Below are 9,806 nucleotides of genomic sequence, written 5' to 3' on the forward strand. Positions count from 1 at the left end.
GGTCACAGTTCATAATGACTGACGGAAAGTCATCGAGTAAAACAGAAGTGATTTCTGGCGTTCCCCAAGGTAGTGTTATAGGCCCTTTGCTGTTTCTTATCTATATAAACGATTTGGGGGACAATCTGAGCAGCCGTCTTAAGTTGTTTGCAGATGACGCTATCGTTTATCTACTAATAAAGTCATCAGAAGATCAAAACAAATTGCAAAACCATTTAGAAAAGATGTCTGAATGGTGCGAAAATTGGGAGTTGACCCTAAATAACGAAAAGTGTGAGGTCATCCACATGAGTGCTAAAAGGAATTCGTTAAACTTCGTTTACACGATAAATCAGTTTACTTTAAAAGCCTTAAATTCAACTAAATGGCCGGTCGTGGTGGCCGTGCGGTTCTAGGCGCTACAGTCTGGAACCGCAGGACCGCTACGGTCGCAGGTTAGAATCCTGCCTCGGGCATGGATGTGTGTGATGTCCTTAGGTTAGTTAGGTTTAAGTAGTTCTAAGTTCTAGGGGACTGATGACCTTAGAAGTTAAGTCCCATAGTGCTCAAAGCCATTTGAACCATTTTTCAACTAAATACCTCGGTATTACAATTACGAAAAACTTAAATTGGAAGGAACACACAGAGGGGAGGGCTAACCGAAGACTGCGTTTTGTTGGCAGGACACTTAGAAAATGTAAAAGATCTACTAAGGAGACTGCCAACACTACGCTTGTCCGTCCTCTTTTAGACTACTGCTGCGTGGTGTGGGATCCTTACCAGATAGGAATGACGGAGTACATCGAAAAAGTTAAAATGAGGACAGCACGTTTTGTATTATTGCGAAATAGGCGAGAGAGTTTCACTGAAATGATACAGGATTTGGGCTGGACATCATTAAGAGAAAGGCGTTTTTCGTTGCGAAGGAATCTTCTCACGAAATTCCAATCTCAACTTTCTCCTCCGAATGCGAAAATATTTTGTTGACACCGACCTACATAGAGAGAAACGATCACCACGATAAAATAAGGGAAATCAGAGCTCGTCCTTTTCGCGCGCAATACGAGATTGGTCAAAAAAAAATTGTGAAGGTGGTTTGATGAATCCTCTGCCAGGCACTTAAATGTGACTTGCAGGGTATCCATGTAGATGTAAATGAGGCTGTAGGGTCTCCTTCACAGGGTATCACAGGGGTGAAGAGGCACTCAGAGTCATCACACACTGCAAAAGGGCATTACTCGTGATGGTAGGCATTCTTAAACTTTAAGATTTCGTGTGAGGTCCATGGAAAAACAGTGCACCTTGTTGAGTGTCACCTCCATTCTTGCCACAGTCAGCATCACTGACAAGCTGGATGCATTTTAGTCATAGTGATAGTTTTAGTGATCCTGTGACTGACAGTGTTTTTCTCTCCCATCCTCCCAGCAGGAGAGCAGTACTTTACAACATGTACCAGTTTGTTGGTAGAGCAATCCACAATAAGCTTTGCTAATAACTCGCTTGTGGAAAGGGAACTGTGGCACCTGGAAGAGCAGTGGGGTCTGACAACTTTGTCTGTAACTGTACCATCGTTATCTTGCTTCTTCTCATCCAGGCCATAAACATGCTGCTATATCGGTACTGTGTCCCTCAAATTTAGGAGCTTGAAGGGGATCTTGATACCATCAAAGTTATAAAATCCACAAACATCAACATCTCTGCTATATTGAGATTGGCAATGTGGACGATCATTATAACTGTAATTTCTTTCCCAAGCGAGGATTAACGACAAAAAAAATCCATATTTTTTGTTTTGGACATCAATACATATTCACTTAGCTGCTATATCATCAGGAAGCTCGATATAGCTGGAACACCAATTTACTGGACCATAGACATATGTAGAAATGTCGAGGTACCGAGCGAGGTGGCGCAGTGGTTAGACACTGGACTCGCATTCGGAAGGACGACGGTTCAATCCCGCGTCCGGCCATCCTAATTTAGGTTTTCCGTGATTTCCCTAAATCGCTCCAGGCAAATGCCGGGATGGTTCCTTTCACAGGGCACGGCCGACTTCCCTCCCCGTCCTTCCCTAATCCGATGAGACCGATGACCTCGCTGTCTGGTCTCCTTCGCCCAAAACAACCAACCAAATGTCGAGGTGGATGCATGAGTTCACAACACAGCACCAAGCAGCACTTTATGGGGAGTTATTGTGGATCACTGACAACCTTGAGGAGCTCTCTCTCCAGGGTAGGAAGACACTCTTTCAGAAATCCGAATGGGTCTCTCTGCTCTCCTGCTGGGAGGATGGGAGAGAAAAACACTGTCAGTCACAGGATCACTAAAACCATCACTATGACTAAACTGCATCCAGCTTGTCAGTGATGCTGACTGTGGCAGGAAGGAAGGTGACACTCAACAAGGTGCACTGTTTTTCCATGGATGTCTCAGGTGGTGGCGGCAGGATGACGCTGGACCCAGTCAGTGGGAGCAGCCTGGCTGTGGGGATGGCTCCCAGACAGGAGCACTAGCAGCTCCCAGCCCTCACCCTCCAGACAGATACCGCAGTGGGGGTGAGGCTAGGGCAGTGTGGATGAGAGTGGCAGAGGCGGCTGAGGCAGTGGCCCATGCAGCCACAAGCCTCATTCTAGTGAGTGGGGCTTGTCGGATGGGACCACGTTTTGGCAAAGTCTTCACTGCTCCTTACGATCTGAGAGAGAGAACTAGAATAGGTACAAACATCTTATAAACTCTCCAGCTACTGTAAAGAAAGAAAGAAAGAACACTGATTTTATGTGAGTCGTGCGTGGCTCGTGTTCCCGCCATCATGTATTTTACACCCTGTTTTAACATACTTCCACCTCACTATGTTATTTAAATTACTACTGTCACTGAGTTGCTGCTTTGTCTGACCGTAACCGGCGCCAGCAGCTCGTATCGATATATCCCCTCTCGTAGTATCTTTGCTCGACTGCTGTTACTTCCCGGTCGTTGTCTGTTCGGGTCGAAAGTTCGGGTCTGCCAGTCAGTGGGAACGCGTCTGGAGCGCAGTCCGGACCTGCCATTCGGGGAGTTGCAATGCGGCACTAGTGCAGTCGGGTTGGAGCAGTGAGGTCTGTGTCGACATGGCTCGCCTGACCATTGCCGCCACGCATCACTTGAGCTTGGCCACGGTGGATCGTGGGTCGGTCGTCCTACCGGACGACGCGTTTTGCCTCGCCGATCGTCCTTCAGTTTGCTGTGTGAGTGTGCATCGACTCCTGATTTGTCTTGGTGCGTGCTTAATTACTATTGGGTATCGTTCAGGCCTTCGTGCAGTGTTTGTCAGGTTGTGTGTGTAGTTGGTGTTCTTTTCACTGACGCCTATTTTAGATGTTGTCGGCATTCTGAGGGCAGCCGGTCTCGGTTGCTGCGGAACAAGGAAGTTATTTCCGCACGCTGCAGTCGGCTGGGTCCGCTGGCGGTCCTTGCACAGTGTTGGAGCATGTATGGAGCTGTCTGATCGCTATGAGCTTCGTGGTTCACCGACCCAGGACGTAAAGGTTGAATAATGGTTTCAACTACCCAAGCCACGTCCATTCATATTGTGTGGTTCGTTTTGGTGGATCGCTGTTGGGGAGGTTTTCCTGCGAGCAACATCGAGTGTTTCTATTGCTGAAATTTAGCCGCCGTGTGGTGCAATTAACTATGTTGGTTAACTACAATTCTAGTGCACCAGCGGAATTTCCTGCCTTGTGGCCGTTAGCGTTTTGGTTACCTGCTCTGGCCACTGACGCAAATTCAGGCAGCATCCTTTCCTCACCTGTTGTCACTGTCCAACATGGTGTGTAGTTTTGACAGCTAATACATATTTCATTGTGGATAATCACGTTCGTAATTTGTGTTTGAGTTCTCATGTACCGATTGGTGGCAAGCAAGTCGTTTTGTCGGTCGGTCCGTGGCTGTCCCCTGGTTGGGTTCCGACGTATCAAGTGTAGTTCGGCTCACTACCTGTCTCACCTAAGTGAACGAGGGCAGACCGACCTCCCTGGAGACTTCAGAGTGTCGTTTTACTTATTGTCCTGCTCACCGGTGTTTAATTGTCTGTATATACTCTGTCGTAGCCAATGATTTAAAAAATTCTTGCTTTTTGGATTTTATGTATTTTCGAATTTTGGAAAATCAATTGCGAGCCTTCAGCCACTTAAATCCTTAATCTAAAAAAAAGAACAAAAAAAAAAAAAAGAAAAAACATTACCGCCTTCTGCCTTTGAAAGGTTATGGTAATTTAACTTAAAATCTTGAAAATTTTGATGTGGGCCTTCAGCCGTTTGTATTGCATCTTGTTTCTTGTTTATATTTGTCTATTTACCCTTGCCTTGAGGCTCTCAGCCTCGCTGTATATGTATATGTTAATTATTTTATTTGCAATTTAAACTGAATGTTTCTACCACTTGAGATTTATCTTGTTGCTTTAAGATTTCTTGTTTGGAGGCCTTCAGCCGTGAAATAATTGCCTTTTGAAACTCGTAGTTCTAAAGGTTCAGCTATGTGCTGTTTTGGTTTAAAGGTGTTATTAAATTACAATAAATTTCAATTTTGAAGTGAAACTGACCCCAACCTTATTTGGCACTTTCCACAATCCTAATCACCTGTTCTGCCCAGCGGGTTTAGCAGGCGTTTCAATATGAATTACAAAATAACAATAAAGGTGGGTGTCTGAATTACTGAAATCTTCCTGTCTCCACAGCGATTTCGTTTCTGAAGCTCTGCATCGGCAACCACCTTCAACCATTCAGGCACTGATGATTCACTATCACATGACTGCAACTCCCGCTCCATCTCTTCCACCTATTTCGGCAAAACAGCGTCAGAGTTGGCATAGATCCAATTTTCAAGCTGTTCACAGTCATCTATTAATGCAGAAACTACAGTCTGAATTAGAAAAAAGTCTATACAACAGAGGGAAACACATACAAATTGCAAAGAAAAAAATTTAAACAAGAAAATGTACTTACATGACTCCAGCTGCGATGGCTTAACCTGCTGCTGTTGCTCTCTCTCAGCCTCCAGTTCCTGGTCAAGCTCAGCCATCATATGGAGTATGTATGCTACAGCAAGAAGAAGAAAAAGAGTTGCCTCCTGCTGCAAAATCTGGACAAAACTGCGAAAATATACGACAAAATCTGAACACAAACTACAAAAATATATTACTAAATCTGATTACAAACACAAATTACGAGAAGATAATATCAAAACTGATCACACACATATACCTACACAGTATGAAAGGATAGAGAAGCAGACTACCACTAGAGTGTAGAAGAATCGCCTCCTATCGATCTACAAGTGAATACATGCTGAGGAACTAGTGCGCACACATACATACATGGTACAAAAGGATAGGATAGCAAACTGTCACAGAGTTGCCTCCTACTGATCTACAAATGAATAGATGCTGAGGAAAGGTATGAAAGGATAGGACAGCGAACTATCACTGAAGTGTAGAAAGAGTTGCCTCATACCAGGCTACAAGTGAAATACACTGAAGAGCCAAAGAAACTGGTGCACCTGCTAATATCGTGTGGGACCCCCACGAGCACGCAGAGGTGCGGCAGCATGACGTGGTATGGACTCGACTAATGTCTGAAGTACTGCTGAAGAGAACTGACACCATGAACCCTGCAGGGCTGTCCGTAAATCTCTAAGTGAACAACGGAATGGATATCTCTTCTGAGCAGCACGTTGCAAGGCATCCCAGATATGCTCAATAATGTTCATGTTTTGGGATTTTAGTGGCCAGGGAAAGTACGAGGGCGGTTCAGAAAGTAACCTCCGATTGGTCACAGTGCGGGTTGTGGGGGGAGTAGCGACGCCATCTGTGCGTTCACGCACTCAACGGGTCAGTCGGCATCAAGCCGTGGTCGAGTGAACGTCGTACCTGCGCTAGTTTAGTTTTTGTGGCAGTTTGAAATGTGTGCTGCAATAGAAAACCCCGCCAAATGTGAAGTGCGTGCTGTCATAAGGTTTTTTACAGCCAAAGGATATTCTGCAGCAGCTATTCATCGTGAGCTTTGTGCCGTGTACGGACCAAGAGTTATGAGTGAAGGAGTTGTCCGTGAATGGGTACGTTTATTTAAAAGTGGACGAGAAAACGTTCATGATGAAGAGAGGAGTGGTAGACCATCATTGATGACTGACGAACTCGTTCAGACAGTTGATGCAAAAGTTCGTGAAAATCGACGTTTCTCAATGTCGGAGTTGTCTACTGGTTTTCCACAGATTTCTAAGACTCTCTCGTACGAGATAGTGACAGCAAGATTGGGTTACCGTAAGTTCTGTGCACGATGGGTGCCCAAAATTCTTACCGACCACCACAAAACTCAAAGAATGGCCTCTGCATTAGACTTTCTGTCACATTATGAGGACGAAGGAGAACCATTGTTAAACAGAATCGTGACTGGTGACGAAACCTGGATTAAGTACGTGAACCCTGAGACAAAAGAACAATCAAAGATGTGGGCACATTCAAATTCGCCTACCAAACCAAGAAAAGCCTCGCAAGATTTTTCTGCCAGAAAACTGATGGCAACGGTGTTTTGGGATGCCAAAGGGGTGTTGTTGGTTGAATTCATGGAACGTGGTACGACCATTAATCAAGACGTGTACTGTGAAACAATAAAAAAGTTACGACGGGCTATACAGAACAAACGCCGTGGTATGCTGACTTCCGGTATCGTTTATTTGCACGATAACGCCCGTCCTCACTCTGCTCGCAGAACAACGGCCCTTCTTGAGTCCTTCAAGTGGGACGTTATCAACCATCCAACTTACAGCCCAGACCTGGCGCCAAGTGATTATCACCTCTTCATGCATTTGAAGAAATGGCTCGGGTCACAGCGGTTTGATGACGACGAAGAGCTCAAAGATGCGGTCACAGGCTGGCTCCAGGCACAAGCGGGTGATTTTTATGCAGAAGGAATTTCAAAGCTTGTGAAGAGATACGATAAGTGCCTCAATCGCTATGGAGACTATGTAGAAAAATAGTGCAAAGATGTAGTTGTAAGATGTACACTCCTGGAAATGGAAAAAATAACACATTGACACCGGTGTGTCAGACCCACCATACTTGCTCCGGACACTGCGAGAGGGCTGTACAAGCAATGATCACACGCACGGCACAGCGGACACACCAGGAACCGCAGTGTTGGCCGTCGAATGGCGCTAGCTGCGCAGCATTTGTGCACCGCCGCCGTCAGTGTCAGCCAGTTTGCCGTGGCATACGGAGCTCCATCGCAGTATTTAACACTGGTAGCATGCCGCGACAGCGTGGACGTGAACCGTATGTGCAGTTGACGGACTTTGAGCGAGGGCGTATAGTGGGCATGCGGGATGCCGGGTTGACGTACCGCCGAATTGCTCAACACGTGGGGCGTGAGGTCTCCACAGTACATCGATGTTGTCGCCAGTGGTCGGCGGAAGGTGCACGTGCCCGTCGACCTGGGACCGGACCGCAGCGACGCACGGATGCACGCCAAGACCGTAGGATCCTACGCAGTGCCGTAGGGGACCGCACCGCCACTTCCCAGCAAATTAGGGACACTGTTGCTCCTGGGGTATCGGCGAGGACCATTCGCAACCGTCTCCATGAAGCTGGGCTACGGTCCCGCACACCGTTAGGCCGTCTTCCGCTCACGCCCCAACATCGTGCAGCCCGCCTCCAGCGGTGTCGCGACAGGAGGGACGAATGGAGACGTGTCGTCTTCAGCGATGAGAGTCGCTTCTGCCTTGGTGCCAATGATGGTCGTATGCGTGTTTGGCGCCGTGCAGGTGAGCGCCACAATCAGGACTGCATACGACCGAGGCACACAGGGCCAACACCCGGCATCATGGTGTGGGGAGCGATCTCCTACACTGGCCGTACACCACTGGTGATCGTCGAGGGGACACTGAATAGTGCACGGTACATCCAAACCGTCATCGAACCCATCGTTCTACCATTCCTAGACCGGCAAGGGAACTTGCTGTTCCAACAGGACAATGCACGTCCGCATGTATCCCGTGCCACCCAACGTGCTCTAGAAGGTGTAAGTCAACTACCCTGGCCAGCAAGATCTCCGGATCTGTCCCCCATTGAGCATGTTTGGGACTGGATGAAGCGTCGTCTCACGCGGTCTGCACGTCCAGCACGAACGCTGGTCCAACTGAGGCGCCAGGTGGAAATGGCATGGCAAGCCGTTCCACAGGACTACATCCAGCATCTCTACGATCGTCTCCATGGGAGAACAGCAGCCTGCATTGCTGCGAAAGGTGGATATACACTGTACTAGTGCCGACATTGTGCATGCTCTGTTGCCTGTGTCTATGTGCCTGTGGTTCTGTCAGTGTTATCATGTGATGTATCTGACCCCAGGAATGTGTCAATAAAGTTTCCCCTTCCTGGGACAATGAATTCACGGTGTTCTTATTTCAATTTCCAGGAGTGTATATATTAAAATATTTTTATTTAACTTGGTGTATTTTTTTAAATCAACCGGAGGTTACTTTCTGAACGGCCCTCGTATTTAAACTCAGAAGAGTGTTCCCGGAGCCACTCTTTAGTAATTCTGGACTTGTGGGGTGTCGCATTGTCCAACTTGGATTGCCCAAGTCCGTCAGAATGCACAATGCACATTAATGGATGCAGATGATCAGACAGTATGCTTATGTAGGTGTCATCTGTCAGAGTCATATCTAGACGTATCAGGGGTCCCGTGTCGCTCCAACTGCACACACCCCACACCATTACAGAGCATCCACCAGTTTGAACAGTCCCCTGCAGACAGGCAGGGTCCACGGATTCATGAGCTTGTCTCCATACCCGTAATTATATAGGCGTTGCCGACCGGAGCGCCGTCTTCTGTCTGTTTACATATCTCTGTATTTGAATATGCATCTCTATACCAGTTGCTTTGACGCTTCAGTGTATTTCAAAGTGTTCTACTTATATGAATATTGGCCCAGTCTGGCAGTGGAAGTTGCACACATACACACACACACACTTATACACACACATACACACACCATTCAGGACACATGGTATGAAAATTTGTACGCTATGTGATCAAAAGTATCCAGACGCCTGGCTGAAAATGACTTACAAGCGAGCTGTCGTTTGGCTTTTACCAGTGTGATGCGTGGCTTATGAGCAGACGCTTGACCATGAAATCGAAGTTTTTTAATCTCCCGCCAAACTTTCATAGTACTTGCAGTGGCTCCTGATGCAGTTTGGAATTCCTTTGTGATGGTCTGGGTAGGTGTCTACCTATTACACATTACGACCCTCTTCAACTGTCGGCGGTCTCTGTCAATCAACAAACGAGGTCGTGTCCCTTTACATTTCCACTTCACTGACACGTCGGAAACAGTGGACCTAGGGATGTTTAGGCGTGTGAAAATCTCACATACAGACATATGACAGAAGTGACACCGAATCACCTGACCACACTGGAAATCCGGGAGTTCCATGGAGCGTCCCATTCTGCTCTCTCACGATGTCTAAAGACTACTGAGGTCGCTGATATGGAGTACCTGGCAGTAGGTGGCAGCACAATGAAGCTAATATGAAAAAAGCGTATGTTTTTGGAGTGTCTGGATACTTTTGATCACATAGTGTGCCTACATAACAACCTCCAAGTACTGCTTCGGAGCCGGCCGAAGTGGCCGTGCGGTTCTAGGCGCTACAGTCTGGAACCGCCTGACTGCTACGGTCGCAGGTTCGAATCCTGCCTCGGGCATGGATGTGTGTGATGTCCTTAGTTAGGTTTAAGTAGTTCTAGGGGACTGATGACCACAGCAGTTAAGTCCCATAGTGCTCAGAGCCATTT

This window comes from Schistocerca nitens, chromosome 2, assembly GCF_023898315.1.
Source record: "Schistocerca nitens isolate TAMUIC-IGC-003100 chromosome 2, iqSchNite1.1, whole genome shotgun sequence".
Classification (NCBI taxonomy): domain Eukaryota; kingdom Metazoa; phylum Arthropoda; class Insecta; order Orthoptera; family Acrididae; genus Schistocerca; species Schistocerca nitens.